General features: G+C 41.3%; 1 non-coding gene across 1 annotated transcript; it reads right to left on the bottom strand.

The window, feature by feature from the left end:
- Positions 1 to 14432: 14432 nt before the first annotated feature.
- On the bottom strand, positions 14433 to 14557 carry LOC114706761. Its single transcript, XR_003736558.1, has one exon. It is a non-coding gene; the product is annotated as a small nucleolar RNA SNORA40 (small nucleolar RNA).
- Positions 14558 to 17803: the final 3246 nt, after the last annotated feature.

Here is a 17803-nt window from a genome sequence, read left to right as displayed (position 1 = left end):
TATCAGCCACAAACAGATGTGACTTCAGGGGTCCCCTTTCTCTCTGAGAGGTCATGAAAAAATTTGTGTTAGTCTGCTGATGTGGAGGATTGGGTGACATTTCCTGGGAAGACGTGAGCCAACATCCAGGCACTCCAAGAAACCAAGTGACCTGAGATCAGAAATGCAATTGCACCCAAGTCTGTCTTGGAGAAGCAATGAGTTTATTGGGGTCCCTTGCTGGTGTCTAGGGGAGGTGCTACATGGAGGATCATGGCTCACTCATAGACCCTTCCATCACCAGATGGAGCACTCTAACATGAGTGAGGGCCCATGAAAGCTACATCCTTGGGGCTCAGCACAACTTGCAGGTAGGTAGAGCAATTGTTGGATAGTTTCTCTCTCTGTCTCTGTCTCTGTCTTTCCCTCTCTCCCCCTCCCTCTCTCTCTCCAGCAATCATTACTTCTTTACGATTTTCCATGTAACCTTGAGAATTTATGTTTCAGGAGCTTCCAGAGCCTTCTGAGTTTTTATTTACTTGCTGAGTCTCAAAAGCCAACCCTTCCCTCGAGGAGGGTATGTTTTAATTCAGAGGAAATGCCGACACAAACAAGATGGTGTTCAGACCTTTCCTTTCTACCTATGCTTCACATTCCCATGTACTCATGGAGTTGGGATCTCAGGTCCATACAGATGAACCACAAACTTGTATTCCCTTTCCAAACTCACCTTCCTGGTTTCCCTTTGCACACATGGTTAAATGTCTCTTAAGGTCTTATCAGCAGTTCACATTTGACTCAAAGCCCAGATTGGGCTCATCTTTCTTTGTAACTCACGCTGTCTACCTGTCCCACTCTCCTTTGCATGCCTGTGATATTATTACTGTCTGTATCTAGGAATCCAAGCCTTGGAATCTCAATATCTACCACCTTCTGTTTGTATATAACAAGAAATCACTTATGAATTTTTACTCACTTTCCTCTTTTGACCCTTTCTTGTGTGTGTGTGTGTGTGTGTGTGTGTGTGTGTGTGTGTGTGTGTGTGTTGGGGGCTGCTTGTGTGGAGGAGAGTGTATAAACACATACAGAGGTGCACATGGAGGCCAGAGGACAACCTTGGGTGTTGTTCTATGCAGACACCATTTACCTTGTTTTTAAGATAGGGTCTCTCACTGGCCCAGAACATTTCCAAGCAAACTAAACTGGCTAGCTAATAGACCCCAGTGATCCACCTATCTCCACCTCCGCCGTGTGGGCATTGTAAGTGTATATCACCTTGTGAGGTGTTTTTACGTAGGGTCTGGGGATCAAACTCAGGTCCTCATGCTTTTAAGGCAAGCACTTTAGTGACTGGGCTGTCTCCCTAGTCCACTTCTTTTGACTTAAAAAAAAAATCATTACAGGAAATTTGATACTTTTCTACCAAGGCAATCATTTTGTCATGGGGATCCTGCCGCCTGCTGTTTACCTGCAAGTTCGGTTGCTGCTTGTTGGAAACAGTGCTGAGGCTCAGAGCTGATTTTCGTCTCTTGTTTCTGGCTTCAGTTATCGTCCCCTGTGTTCTGCCAACCCAATGTCTCTAAAGTACATTTCTGAACATGTCACTCCTCTGAGCAACAAGCGTCAACGGCTCCCCATTGCCTGCCAAATCGCATCCTGAGTCCTTATCATGGCTTTTCACTTCCACTTAGATCTGGTCTCAACTCAGTGCACATTTATTGAGTACTTAGTGCCAGGCCCTGCTCTGGGTGTTAAAACAGTAACACTGTAAGACCAGGTCCAAGATGCTTCTTGTTCCTGAAGAGGAAAAGGAAGACAAGCTAGTTCCCAAATCTCTAGCCATCATTTTATCTCCTCCCCTCACCACTGCAGAAGGCAATAAAGTTGGATTTGGATTTGGGTTGTTCTGCAAAGCCTCTACTTTTTATTGTCTTTGTATTCGCCGAGTTCGTCTCTTCACCTCCAACCAAGCTCCTTTCGCCTTAGCATTTCTTCCATGGTGAAGCAATAACTATTCGGGCTTTTGAAGATGACTGCTCCTTAGCTATGGCCTTTGGACACTTTTTTGTTAGATAACTTATTTTCGTGCACAAGAGTTTTATATCTACCAATTTCATTTTGGCTGTGGTTGGAATGTGAAATGTATCCTGAAGGCTCATTTGTTGGAACCGGCTGGTGGCTGGTGACACTGCTTGGGAAGGTTATTAGAGGAAGTGAGTCACTGATGGCAAACTGTGGGGTCGGGATGCCTAGCCTTGCCTTTCTACTCTCTGCTTCCACACTATAGTCACAGTGTGACCAGCTGCCCTACATTCTTGCCGCCATGTCTTCCCCATCACAATGGCTGTATTCCTTCAGATTCCAGGTTAAAATCTGCACTTCCTCACTTAAATCGCTTCTCATCAGTAGCAAGAAAAGTAATACAGTCCCTAAACTGTTATTTTCTTTCCAAAGCAAAAGACTCATATGCCATAGAACATACAATAATGCATGTTCTTAAAAAGTGATATCAATGACCTTAGGTAATATTGCATTCAGCAATTTCAATTGTCCCATCTCCTACATACCTTCTCAGAGACTCAACCCATCTCCAAGAAAATGGTAGACTCTAATATTTTCACAAGACATATCAGATGTTTTTCTTGCCCTTATTTATGTTCCATAAGAATGAGTGACACCTCTAGGCAATTGTTTCCACAAAACATTAGGAAAGATTAGGAAATTCTATCTTAGCAAGTAAGACCACCAAGCAATAGTGAGAATAGAAATGCTAATATAACAATAATAATAATAACAATAACAATAACAACAACAATAATAATAATTACTAGGTTTCTGTAATGCTTTTCTACAGATGCAGTCAGCCAGATCAATCCAAATTGAAAAAGCAAAGGCACAGATTTATTTGAGCAAAGCAACTACCAGGTAAGCCCTCCAGCCCCAGAGATTAGTGCCAGAGAAGTCATGGGGTCATAGAAGTCACATGGTCCAACTAAAGCTGAGAGCTTATATACCCTGTAGGCAAAGTGTGGCAATGCGTCCTCCACAAGCTAGATTTGTGCCCAAGTATGATCAAAACCTGACCAATTTAGGTGTCGGCTTTGACTAGTGGCATCTTCAGGGGAGGAGCCGCCACAGTCACCAAGAATGCAGAACTGGGCTTTTTGGTGCCTTTTCTTCATTGGAGATTTTCTGAGAGGGTGGGGTTTGGAGAAAGAAGAATGTGGCTTTCTGGATCAAGCAAGAGTAAGCTGGAGGTTCCAGTCAAACAATAATAATAATAATAATAATAATAATAATAATAATAATAATAATAGTTTCTGTTCTGTGGTAAGCAGTATGCCAGATACCTTGATCAAACAGAAGCTTGGAGCAGCTAAGTCAGGCCCTTAAAGTCAACAGGAAGGTAGTTAAACTACAACATAAGCCCAGCATATCTAGTATTATTTAGGGAAGGGGTATGCTTCTGAAATCTCTCTGAACCTCCTTTTGTGACTCATAAGGGCCCATGTTACTCCAGTACCTCTGTTAGTGTGGGTCTGCAGTCTGACTTTCCATTTGTGCTTTGATGCTCTACAGAAGAAAGCAAAGAAAGAGCTCTGCTACACTGCTCCTAGGCTCTGGAGACGCAACTGTTTTGCCCCGAGTCTGCCTTTAATTAACCATGTGTCATTAGGCAAAGAATTTCTCCCCTCTGGGGCTCAGTTTCCTCAGAAGTAAAATTAAGTAAGAATGGGTTTGTGGATATCTGAGGTCCTTTAACCTCTTTTCACCCTGCTCTTCTATTTGCCAAGTTTCTCTGATTAATAGAATTAACTGAGCCCTTTGCCACCCATTGTGTCTGCCACTGAGAGGAATTGGTCCTCAAAGGAATCCACAACATGGCCAATTGGCCTTGTCAACTTGGAGGCCACTACAGAGATCCAGTCACTAGCAGAACAAGGAGCATAAATGCTTGCCTTTCATCAAATACATTATTTCATTATAGAAAAAGTTAATGTTGAGCATCAAATAAATATCAGTTTTCATTTTGATAATATAAGTATAAATGAGTAACAAAAACAGAAGAGGTACATTTCTTTGCAATATATACATGATTAAAAAAATTGAGGAGAGAAATGTTTGTAGCAAATATGTTTTATATTTCCTGAACCAAAAGCTCTTGCAGAATCGTTTGAGACTTCCAGAGCACCAACACACAGCTGCCTTGGCCATCCTTCAATGAACCATCAAACCCTCAGTTGTCTTGGAAACCTGCCTGGGTCCGGGGACGTGTTCTCCACCGAGGAGCTAAAATGGTTTAAAGTCTTCCAGAGTAACATGGTTTGACTATAGCTCACCCCTTGGGAGCCTTCATAAAAACAAGATGTCTATCTCCTGACCCTAGAGCTGTAAGTGTCATGGCTTAAAAAAATAAAACAACAATAGAGGCTAATGTTCATTTGGCAAGGGGTAGGAGGTATTCTAAAACAGAACACAAAAATTCAGAGATGAGAAATTTAATCTTCTAAATGACTCCCACTTTATAATTTTTACCCCTAAGAACAAAATATAATGGCTAGCCCAGACAGCCGTAAGGACTAGAATACAGAATATAGAAGGATACAGTAAGAAATCTGAGGATTCTCTTGTTGATTGATGAAATATTCTTTGTCTAGGATCTCCAGAACTTAGGTTTTGGACTGAGTTCCATACTAGTTGTGGTGATGAGGATGCTGTCACTTCCATTATAGCTCCTTATATCCTTTGAGCACTCACTGTTGGAAAAGTTCACTTAAATAGATTGTCATATTCATCTTGTCTCTCTTTTTTTCATGTGTACACATGTGTAATGTGACTATATGAGTTTACATGTGTATGGGCACATGTGTGTATGAAGATGGATGTGCATGTGTATACACCTGTGTGGAGATCCTAGGTTGATGTTGGAAATAGTCCTCTATGACCTGATTATTTGAGGCAGAGCCTCTCAGTCAAGCTCATGCCTCATGCTTTCACTAATCTCACAGGCCAGTTTGCTCTGGGGACACCGTCTCTGCCATCTGAATCTGGAATTACAGGTGAGGAATCGCACTGGTACAGCCATGATGTGGGTTCCGGGGATCTGAACTCCTGTCCTATTGCTTTACACAGCAAACATTTTAACTTCTGAGCCCTCTCCTCACTCTCGATGTCTTTTAACAACTATAGCAGATACTCTTTGGGTCTAGCCTTGTCTCCTTGGCCTAGCCCAGAGGTTACCTGGCAACAATCTTCATAGTTTCCAAAGAGACAGTTTCTTGACCATGGGATTTCTTCTGGCCGTGAGTGAACATTAGCCCACTCATCTGAAGGCCAGGAAACCCAAGGGATTAACACCACCTATATCAAGCCCTTAGCAATTAGCAAAAATACATCTCAACTTTTTGTCTCAAAGCAGGGAAACTCTGGGATAGTCCACATAAGCTCTGGGAATCTCTACTGTGGTTAAGGCTCATTTTTTTTCCAAAGAGATAGCAGACTTATGCCTAATTTGTCATCTTTTCTCTCCCCTCTGTATCATTTCTCCATGTCCCTGCTGTGTTTCTGGGGCTCACATGCCTGATAAAAATTAATTCTATTAAAACAGTAACTTCAGAGTTTGCTTTTGGGGCAACACTAAGCTAATGCAATCAGGTTACACTAAAGTGATGCCAGGGGGAATTAAACAGCATGAGCCATACCATTAAGCCATCAATTGGAGGGAAAATAAAAACTACCCATGAGACTGCTTGTATTGTGAGGAGCCCCGCAGGGATGGAGTCAGACTGGCCCAGGGACCACCACACAAGAGATTTGGAAGCAAAGAACAATTACTGCTATGGCTTTGTTGGTTCTCTCTGTAGGTCTCTGGGCTGCAAAGCTCTTCGGGAGAACTATAGAGTCTTTGCAAGAGGTATCATAGGGTTGGGATTTGACAAATATCATACTCAAACAAAATGGAGGAAAAAAACATACTAATAATCTCATTGCCCTAAGTGACATTTATTTTATTTTCTTTGAGGTACCTGGAGGAGTCGGAGGAGAGATGAGGGGTAGATATGATTGGTGCACGTTATATACAGATATGAAAATTTCAAAGAATAAATAAAATAATTTTTAAATGACTACCTTGTACAATATAAAATTTAATGATGATATCAAGTAGACAGTCTCTCTATCTAAAGTAAGCACTATAAACTATTTTATACAGTTTTTCTTATTTATAAATGAGATCATTAAAGAATATTCCCATATTGGCATCTATTAATGGAGGTCATAAAAGAATATCCTTAGATCGAATGTGGTGATAAGACTCATCTGATTCTTGGGAGACTAAAGCAGGATCTTAGAAAGTTTGAGGTCAGCTTGGGCTATGTAGAAAGACCTGTCTCAAAAAAATCCCCATTGGGTTGATATTCATAGTGCATAATAATTTAATATTGTGTTTGTCTTAAGACAATGTCTGACACAGAATAAGTGTTCAATAAAAATAGCCACTGTTGTGATACACTAAATATTACAGATATTTGCTGCATAGCTTATAAAATACTCATCTGTGCCTGTAAGGAGTTCATCCATGTGAAGCAATTACCAGCTTGCTCACCTTTCAGATGAGCCAAAATCTCAGTAAGTTGCTTTCACTTTTACTCCAAAGACACAGCAAAGCCTGCATTTCCATTCCTGTTTACTTTACTGTCACTTTTTCTTATAAACCCCTATGTGTGCTATAACACGAAAAGACTCCTGGATCTTTTCTACTTCCATGTGTTTGCTGTTCTTGCTCCCTTCACCATCACTTGGCTCCAGTTAATAATTAGTAGTAAAATCGCTAAAACAAAAGTGAGCAGTAGTCTTCTGTTCCCCAACAGGAAAGCGCAGGAGAGCTTGAGGTCCCGCTCTGGGTCACTTCCTCCTGTGCTGCGGGGACTTGCTCTAACGATTATCTACTCCCTCATTTGCTCTTTCAATTTATCTTCCACAGCACTATCCTCCCCTCCCCAGATTCTAAATAGAAGCAATTCTTTCCCTTCCTAAGGAGAAAAAGCTTACTTTCCATTTCACACCATATCTACTAGTCAGATTAGGTCGCCTGATCCATTAAGCAATTCCAGCATTCCAATGGTTCTGTACAGCAGTGCTCTCTGACGTCCTACGCTAGTGCAGAGTGCATCTGCATGGCTGTCTGTTCCATGAAGTCGTTTAGGAATCCTGGGTTGTTCTCCCTTGGGTTTCACTGTGATCTGAGACCATATATTCCTCTAGATTGTAGATATACTGCTTGAATAGCAATACCACCTATCGAGAAACCAGAACCCCTAGTTTTCATAGTCGTTAACATGCCCAGAGATTGTCAAATGATCTAAATACATCCTTCAATCTTCCATTTTCATTCTCAAACTAATATTTTATACCTATGCAGATATTTCTTCCAATCCAAACTCCTGCTATAATACACACACACACACACACACACACACAAACACACACACACACGGGGGGGGGGGGAGTTCCAGAAACTTCCACTTTCCACTCTTGCTAGGGCCACCAGTACAAGTTTACTGTGTATACTTTGACCATATTATTCCCTCATTCACGATCTTCCAAATTATGTTGCTTTCTTCACACTGCAACTTTCACTTTTTATGGTTTCACTATCAAGTATCCCACAAGAGGCCTTGGTCTCCCTGGTTGAGTTACTGAGAGTTGACTGTGTTATGGGTCTTGGACCTACTCATTGGATGAGTCCATCAATGTATTCACGGTTTTATGACCTTATTGGGATGATGAAGAAGCTACAAGGTTTGAGAAAGCAGATCACGGAGGGCATGCCTTTGAAGTTTTTACCATGTCCCCTGTCTCTTGCTTCTTGGAAGTCAGCAGAAGTTTCCCTTCCACACGCTTGTACCATCTTGATAGTTTGTCTCATCGTAAGCCAAAAGCAGTGGAGCCTGACAGCCATGTACTAAAGCTTCTGAAAATGGGAGCCAAAAATAAAATTCCCCTTCTTGGAGCTATTTTTTCATAGGTATTTACTACAGTAATGAAAAACTGACTTACACAGCATTGGAAGCCAGAAGCACATTAGGAGCCTCGCCTGTGTCAGCATGGCAATATCCTATAAAACCCCACACAAGGACTACCAATGGACCAAGGAGAGGAGGTCCTAAGTTACAGCATGTGAGCAATGCAGTAAACTGGGACCCATTTGTGTTCTCTGAGGGGTTTTTCACCCAGAGACTTAGTCAGCAGCCAATAGGTGTCCAATAAAAGTCTGATGGATAAGTAAGAGAGAGAATGGAGTCAATAACATTAAATATATTCAACTTCTCATCCATACAACCAACACCCCCAGTCTCAATGTTTTCACTTCCTTTTTTCTGCCTCATCTCCCTTGATATCATGATTAATAAGTTACCACCCAATAGGCACAGTGTCTAGAAACTCCCAGGTATATTCTATAATTTTGTTCCAGGCATTGCTGCTCTGTCCCTTCCAAAGACATACTTTTATATATCCATGTGTCAAAGTCCCATCCATCCTATTCTGCCATATATGTTCTATTTTTTTCAGATTCATGACTATATGTTAATTGTCCAGGCCTGAAACACTTGCAGCACATAAAGGTGTGATCCTGTCACATTCTTTCTTTAATATGTTTGTCTCTATACAGGTAACAAGTGCTATATTCCCTGCCCCCATCCCACAATACTCACCATGAGAATTCCTGTGGAAGACCTCTACTGAATTTGCTGAAGGTTTTTAATCAGAAACCCCATGAACACTGTGGAAGGGAAGAAGAAGAAGAAGAAGAAGAAGAAGAAGAAGAAGAAGAAGAAGAAGAAGAAGAAGAAGAAGAAGAAGAAGAAGATGACTGTTGTGGGATAATCTTTTTGTATACTATGAAGATGTGTCACTGCCAAGGCACTTTCTGATTGGTTTAATAAAGAGCTAAATGGCCAATAGCTAGGCAGGAGAAGATAGGCAAGACTTTCAGGAAGAGATAGGAACTCTGAGAAGAAGAGAGGTGAGATTTGCCAGCCAGACATGGAGGAAGTGGGATGTGCAGTATTAATCAGAGGTAGAAGTTAGTAGAATATAGATTAATATAAACAGGTTAATTATAATTTTAAGAGCTAGTATGAAACAAGTCTAAGCTAAGGCCAAGCTTTCATAATCAGAAGTCTCTGTGTCATTATTTGGGAACTGGTGGTCCAAAGCATTCTAATTACAGATGGCAATGGCAATGATGATAGAAACTGCTTTCTATTATTTCAAAAAATATTTTTATTTATACATTTATTTTTATTATTATTATTTATAAATTATGTATATACGTATGTGTCTTGTGTGGGTCCTATATGCACAGGAATGCAGGTGCTTGTGGAGGCCAGAGCTGTCAAATGCCCCTGAACCTGGAGCTGCTGGGCATGGATGCTGAAACCAAATCTTCTGGAAGAACAAACACTCTTAACACTTAGCCATCTCTTCTGCCCCAGTTTCCCATTTTGGATAATCTGTAAGGCTACACATATCTGTGATTTCACCACTGTTTTAACATGCCATATTTTTAAAATACCACATTTTGCCTGTACTTGGATTTCTTGGATTTGCTTGGATTTCTGCCATATAACAACAGCAAAACATTCTACATCATATACAGGGAGAAACAATGTATCACATGACCATTATCATTGACTTCTTGATCCAGCCTTGACATTCATTCATCATCCCATTTCTTCTTTGCCTCTTCCTCTTCCTCAAGATTTCTCTATGCAAGACTAGGATCCCAAGAAGTGGACAGTCCTAGAATGCAGTCTCTAGCTAAGATCATAAATTGAAAGAAACTGAAAAACATATAACTTCATATGAATAATAGGAACAGGCTTGGTTTAGAATTCAAATTCTGCCACTTACTCTCTGTGTGTTTCTAGAAATTTGACAAACACGTTTAGAGTTCCAGTTTGCTTTTTGTAAAAGGTTCATGTGACCATGAATAGTATATCCCCATATCCCCCTAAGGTAAGACTAGGACCAGGCTGAAGCAAGTGGGAACATACAGTACCAATTTAATGTGATGTTTACTCTTCATGATCTTGGAATTGAATTTTGTATTATAATCCAAAGAGACTCATGCACTTCACCTGAGTCCTAGCCTTGATAATTCTGATGAGGAATGGATGAATTGTGATATAACATGCTCATAGTAGAAAGTAGTACACAGTAAGTGTTGAATAAACACTGTCCATTGTTCATGACAAGGTTAACTTTTCCTAATTATCTGCTACCACCACTGTGGATATCTATAGTATGCTGTGGGATGTCTTGATATACTCTGTGAATATGTGTTGCTCTGATTGGTTGATAAAGTTGTTTGGCCAATGATGAGGTAGTATAAGATTAAGCAGTACATTCCAACTGGAGAGAGAGGAGAAGAAAGGAGAGTGGGGCAGATGCTGTGAGCTGCCACCAGGAGAAGCAAGATGTGAAAGTACCAGGAAGCCAGGAACCCACGTGGTAATGCATAGATTAATAGAAATGGGCTGAGTTAAGTTGTAAGAGCTAGCTAGAGAGAAGCCTGAGCCAATGGGTTCTTGAATTTGCAATCAATATTAAGCCTCTGGGTAATTATTTTATAAACGGCTGCAGGACCATGGGGCCTGATGGGGACTGGAGAAGCTTACGGCTACTGCAGTACATGGATCCTCATTTAGGATTACAACACAACTATTGCAGGGATAATTTTTTTCCATATCTTATATAATATTTTCAAAAAATAGCAAAAGGACACATACCCTGTGATGGTCACGTTCTCAAGAACAAAACACAACCACAGAAAATCTGAATGAGTGTGATTGGCACCACAGGAGTGTGCAGTAGAAACTCAGTTCAGCTGACCGGGGCTGGACACACCTTGGAAATGTGATGGCAGGGAGATAAAGAGCTTTGGCACATCTGGATGTGGTAACTGGCTTCACCGTTTCTTGGCCAAGTGACTCTGAGTACGTCATTTCTTCTCTCTAAGCTTCCATCAGTTCAGCTCCCATACTCGGTTCTCACTCGAGAAGCTCTGTGGTGACTGACATGGAGGTGTCTGTGGGGAGGACAGTCCCATGACGCCATAGCAAGCAGACTCTTGGCAGGGGCCTTCTACCTGTCCCTACCCTGTATGTTGCTGCTGTAGTGTCAGTACGGTGTTTCCTTTCCTCTCTGTATCCTCCGAGTCAGCCTACATTAACTCTCTCTAGATTGGTGTGTGCTCTGGGAAGCCATGACACCCAAACCTCCTGTCACTGGTTCCTGGAATCCAATCAGAGTGGCTGGGCCTGCTCGCATCTCCCTCCAAGCCCAATTGCTAGTCAGAATCAAAAAGCATGAGCTGGGTTTTAAGACTCACATTCTTCAATCAAAGAAGAGCAGGGCACAGTAGCCCTGGTGTTTTCTAAGAATAGCTGATCATGAAGTCTTGTTTATTTTCTTTTCTCTGGGCCTCAGTTGATCCTATTCAGCTGCCTGGCTGACACTCTAATGGTACATAGATAGATAGAGCTGCCCTACCCCCATTCCTGCTTTGTGAATAATGGTGCCTCCCATAGCCCCTGTGAAAAGTTTGTGTCTCCACAGAACTTTTAGAGGCATTGCTTTGGATTTTGAGTTATAACAAAGATATTTAAATGCCTTCAGATTTAAGCTAGGTAAAAGGGAAGAATGCTGATTTGCCACTTCATACAGATAAATGAGATGCTGGAAGAACAGACTTAGGCAAACAAAATACATGGTACCCTAGCCATTACTCATTACTCCTTCCATAGTCACCTGGCAGAGTAGCTATTATCCATTTAGTAGTAGACTATAATTGGGCTCCTTTCTTGAAAGACATCTCTGACAATGCAGTCTGTGTTATCAAAAGGAATAATCTTTTGAACGTGTCTAATAAAAAGAAGAACTATCTAAGGGGGCATGTGGACCACTGCCTCTAAGCTTTCAGTCTGGAACGCAGTCTTGCTCCCTAATAGCAGTGACAGTAACAGAGGGTGGTGTGGACCAGGGCGGTGTAACACCAGTGCTCCTGGCTGAAACCCCATGCACTCCAGGGTGTTCCTTCCCTCCCACATTGCTTTAAGGAGCCCACACAGAGGAACATCTGGCCAGATGCAATCTACTGTGAAACATATTAGCTCCCTCAGGCTAGAGGGAGCCCACCTAGTAAATGAGAAAGAAAGGGCCCCACAGTGAATTCTGGAAGCTGGGAGCTGTCCCACATGGGACCCATCTTTCTATGAAGAGTGAATTCCAAGTCAATAATTCACGCTGAGGCCTGGCAGCATCTGGGAAGCTGTATGAGCAGACAGGGAAATTAACATGAGGGACCAGTCAGGACCTATTGCCAGTCTCTGCCTTTGTCTTAACAGAGGATATGGAAAAGGGTATAAGAGCCTTGGCTTGTCAACAGACTACCATCTCCAAGGATCTAACCCCTCTTCCAGAATGACTATGCCCTCGAGTACTGCAGTGGGTTCTTTAGGGGCAGGGCTTTATTTAATTTGCACAATATCCACAAGCCTGTCTGTATGAGTCAAAGGAAGACCCAAAACTTTCCCCAAGTCACCTTGAGACAAAGAGGAATATTCATCAGCCAGCCCAGCAACTCTACCCTTGTATATACATTGGGAATACAATGTCCACGTCTGCCTCCAGATACCTCTCTGTGCACTTCGCTGCAGCACATGGCAGGACCCGGAGCTTGTGTCAGAAGCCTTCTTCCCACAACAGCCAGATCCTGCCCTGACAATGTGAATTTGTGTCTCGGGGATGACCACAGTGACAGACAGACATTGCAGATCTTTTACCTTTGGGAGGGGGCCAGGTTTAAGGGAGACAGCTGGGTGAAGAAACTGGTTTCTCATCAGCCATTGCTCAGGTGTACAGACAAGAAGGGGAGGGTGAGGGAGGAGTGGCACATAATTAAATCAACAATTAAAAAGTTTCCAAACTTCTGACTTCAATTAACCTTTGAACTCAGTCCTGTCCCAATCTTCTGACTTATAGTATGATGAACCCAGGCTGCAAAACTGGTTTGGGGTGTTTCCCAGATGCTTGCCTGGGTTTTCTGATGGAGAAAGAACTTACTGAGTTTATGACTAAGATGTCTTACAAGAAAATAGGCCAGTGATGACAGGGAAACAGCCTGGACTCAGGGGCGCTGAGACGGAACATTGGAGGACCAATAGATGACTCAGCCCCAGGGACCGTTCTGTCCCACTTAACCCCTGCATTGTCAACATCACACTTTTCAAATCTCTCACCACTTCTCATTTCCAGAGGCTAATGGAAAGTGAATGACCCCTGGAGTGACTCCCATGAACTTTCTCTGCCTGAGAATCTCCAGAGTCACAGAGTGGCTTTGGAATTAAGGTGACTGAGGTCCAAATTTTGCCAAACTCCTTCCCATATGGATGACACTGAAAATGATCTTTGAGCTCTCTAAGGCCTTAAGCCTCAGTTTCCCCACCTATGAAATGGTAATAATAATTTCAACTAGCTCATGGGAGACTTTGAAACACAAGTCAAAATAATGCACAAAGGGAGGTCTAACATGGCTGCTGTGGTTATGGTTCAGCCTGGAGTACTTGCTGTGATTATTATTACCCCTAGTACTAAGAAGATAATTGCAAATCTAGTTCTTCATGAGGACTCTCATCACAAGGTGGCACAAAATTGGTAGTTTACAAAACAAAACAGGAATACCAGAGGAGAAGGCCAAGCTAAGGTTTCAGCACAATTGGATCCTTTTGTAGACTGTAATGAAGAATCTGGCTTGTGCCTCTCTACGAACATGTGACATTTGCTGGCAATCTTTGGTGTTTGTGCCTTGTAGATCTCTGCCTTCCTTTCTATGTGTGTCTCCAAATTTCTCCTTTCCAAAATTAATACCAAGTATTGCTGAGTAATACTGGGCTAGGAGATGGTCCCACTCATGTATGGTGTGGGGTATTTGAATGAATGATGATCTCAGAATTAGGATTCCTTGCTTTTCACATGTATGCATGCATGTGTACACATGTGCATATTTATCCAAGCATTTACCAGAAGTTTTACCTCTTTGTTTGCTTGTTTGTTTTTTAGTCTAAGGCTCTTTAAGAAATTAGTATCACAATTGGGAAACCAACAATTCTTAAAAATAAAAACAATAAAGATTTACATAGACAACTTACTACTTCCTACATTGAAAGAAGCCCCCAATTACAGTGGGACAGGAATCTTCAACTCCCACACTCATGATCTAACAAGACTTCTAGAAAGAAAGTATTCTATCTATCATGTATCTATCACATGAAAATTGGGATGCTGATTTGGTACATCTTTGTTTTCACATTACCAATGCATCGAAGTTATAAACTGTTCTTAGAGCCAACCATATCAACACCATCACCCCTTTGAGATGTCTTGTGTGTCATAAACCTTCTTGTATGCATCATAACTCATGCTGAACAATGAGTTCTGGCTGCAAAGGAGAGTTTGCTTCTGCACCCATCTTCCATGCCTTTCTTGACCAGCTGAACAAACACGCAGAAGTGCTATATTTCCCATAATTTTTATTTAACTTTCTTGTCACAGTAACTCTTGAATATAAGTCTATTATTTTCACCATGGTGTTGGCTAATAAATAGATAATAAGAGAACTACTTTTAAAAAGAGGGGAAAGGCAATAAGAGGAGGAAAACTAAGGGAACCAAGATGTTGGAGATGGAAGTGAATTAGGAAGAGTCCATTTTGACCACAGGTATGACCTCAAACACATTTCACTAAGACTACATCATACAAGGACAAGGAAGCTATAGACTAAGACCACAGTCTAGTCCACTACTAATAAAGTTTTATTAGAAGGTAGCTAATTACCTTTATTTTTGGCATTGCCAATAGCTGCTGTTGAGGTATAATGGAAAACCAGAACAGTTGCAAGAAAATAACATGATCAACAAAAGCAAATGTGTTTTTCATTAACCCCTCAAAGAAAGTAAACCTAATACTCATCTTTCACATTTATTTTGTACAAGTGAAGTATGAGCTCTATAAAGAATATACATAGTGTATATAGACATTCCAACTTCTGCAAAGGACACTGTGAGTTCTATACAGTACAAAATGAGCTCCATACAGGGTTCTAAGGGAGCTCTACATTTGCAGTGTAAGCTCTAATAAATGGCTATGGACTTTGTGCTGTGAGCTTTACACAGAACAATTAAACTCTGTACAGGGCACTAGGATCTATGCATATTAGGATGCTTTCAAAACACGGCACATGAACTCTAATGGGTAAACTAAAAGCTACACAAAGATGAGTTGGACAATACAAATGAGACTCGATATAGGAGGAGAAGAAAATAGATTGAGTGGATAGGGATGTGAATGTAGAAGGTGGTAATGGGAAGAATTGGAGGAAGGGGGCAGATATGTTCAAATTACACTGCATCAAATTCCCAAGGTTTAATAAAATACTGTTTTAAAAGCTTTAATAATTTTAATTTTAAAAGGTTTTACAAAGTCTGTACTTGACATTATAACCTCTGTATGACATCCTGAACTCCTATAGGTCATTATCAGCTCTGCACAGGTACACCATGGGTTATATATTGATGCAATGTGAGTTACTTTATGGTGTAGCTAGAGTTTTCCTGCCTTGCCCACAGTCTGGACAAATCTTTGTCTCCCGCCAGTCCCACAGCCGCTCAGACCCAACCAAGTAAATACAGAGACTTATATTGCTTACAAACTGTATGGCTGTGGCAGGCTTCTTGCTAACTGTTCTTATAGCTTAAAATAATCCATTTCCATAAATCTATACCTTGCCATGTGACTTGTGGCTTACCGGCATCTTCACATTCTGCTTGTTCTGGCAGAGGCTGGCAATGATTCCTTCTGCCTTCCTGTTCTTTCTTTTCTCCTCTCTGTTAGTCCCGCCTATACTTCCTGCCTAGCCACAGGCCAATCAGTGTTTTATTTACTAACCAATCAGAGCAACACATTTGCAATACAGAACATCTCACAGCATTGTGGTACAATGACACTCTTATATGACCACTGTGCTGGATAGTTTCATGTCAACTTGACACTATATAAAGTCATCTGAGCAGAGGGAATCTCATTGAAGAAAATAGCTCCACAAGATCAGTGATTTGTAGCCAGACACTTTTCTCTGTCCTGCTCTGACCCCGAAGTCCCACAGCCACTATTAAAATAATCACTCAGAGGCTTAATATTAATTACAAATTGTTTGGTCTATGGCTCAAGCTTCTTGCCTACTAGCTCTTTCATCTTAAATTAACCCATAATTCTTGTCTATATTTAGCCATGTGGCTTGGTACCTTTTCTCAGTCCAGCATTCTCATCTTAATTCCTCTGTGTCTCACTGGTAACTCCATCTCTACCTTTCCTCTTCTCAGCCTTCTCCCATTCTGGTCACCCTGCCTACACTTCTTGCTTGGCTACTGGCCAATCAGCATTTTATTAAACCAGTAAGAATGACAAATCTTTACATTGTACAAGAGTATTATCCCATAGCAGTAATTGATGGGGGAGGGCTCAGCCCATTGTGGGTGGTGCCATTTTTGGTTGGTGGTCCTGGGTTCTAGAAGAAAGCAAGCTTAGCAAGTCACAAGGAGCAAGTCAGTAAGCAGCACCCCTCCATGACCTCAGCACCAGCTCCTGCCTTCAGGTTCCTGCCCTGTTTCAGTTCCTCTTCTGACTTCCTTCAATGATGAATGTATAGAAAAATGAAAGTATGAATCAAATAAATCCTTTCCTCCACAAATTGTTTTAGTTATAGTGTTTCACCACAGCAATGTTAAACCTAATGAAACAAGCACTCTGAAATTTATACAGGACTCCACAAAACCTAAACAGGGCATTATGACCTCTGTACCTATACATGATGACCTCCATACAGATGAAGTATGAATTCAATACAGAGCACAATGACTTCAATAGAGGTAAAGCATGAAATGCATCCTGTACAGTTCAATATGAGTTCTACCTATGGCATGGTGAAGTCTATGTACCAGGCTTTATAAGATCAGTATATATTCACAATGAGATCTACATAGATCACTTGAGCTCTATTCAGGGTATTCTTAAGTTTATATAGGTCATTATGAACTATACACACGCATTATAAACTCTGATTCATGTAGTATGAGCTCTGTAAGCAATAAGTAACCTGTGCACATGGGACTGTGATTCATGTAGTATGAGCTCTGTAAGCAATAAGTAACCTGTACACATGGGACTGTGGTTTCTACACAGTGCAGCATGACCTCTAAAAAGTGAAAGTGGCCTACAAGCTGTTTTGTTTTTGTTTTTTGAGAAAGGATCTCTCCATGTAGCCCTGGAGCTTGTTATATAAACTGGAATGGCCTCAAACTCACAGAAATCCTCCTGCCTCTGCCTCAAAAGTGATGAGATTAAAGGCATGCACCACCATGCCCAGCTCTACAAGCTTTAAATGCTGCATTACAAGTTTTCTCCACATCAATATGAGGCCACTTAGGACAATATCAGGTTTATAGAAAGCAATGCAACCTCTGGCAGAGCACAGAGTTCTATACTTGGTACTAGAGCTTCTAGAAATTTCATGATGAGCTATAAATCATCAGCCATGACCTCAATAAGGGTATAGCTCTTATATTACAGTGTGAAGACTATACTAGGCACTACAGAACTTATATGGGTTCTCTGTGAGCTTTAATGAGTGACACTGTGGGCTCTTAAAAGGGCAAAATGAGTTCAGTGTAGGGCTGGGTGAACTTATCCCATCAAGATTCGTCTA

The sequence above is a fragment of the Peromyscus leucopus genome, chromosome 4 (assembly GCF_004664715.2).
Source record: "Peromyscus leucopus breed LL Stock chromosome 4, UCI_PerLeu_2.1, whole genome shotgun sequence".
In the NCBI taxonomy this organism is placed as follows: Eukaryota; Metazoa; Chordata; class Mammalia; order Rodentia; family Cricetidae; genus Peromyscus; species Peromyscus leucopus.
The sequence above is the reverse complement of the archived record's forward strand: the minus strand, read 5'-3'. Positions and strand labels throughout refer to the sequence as shown.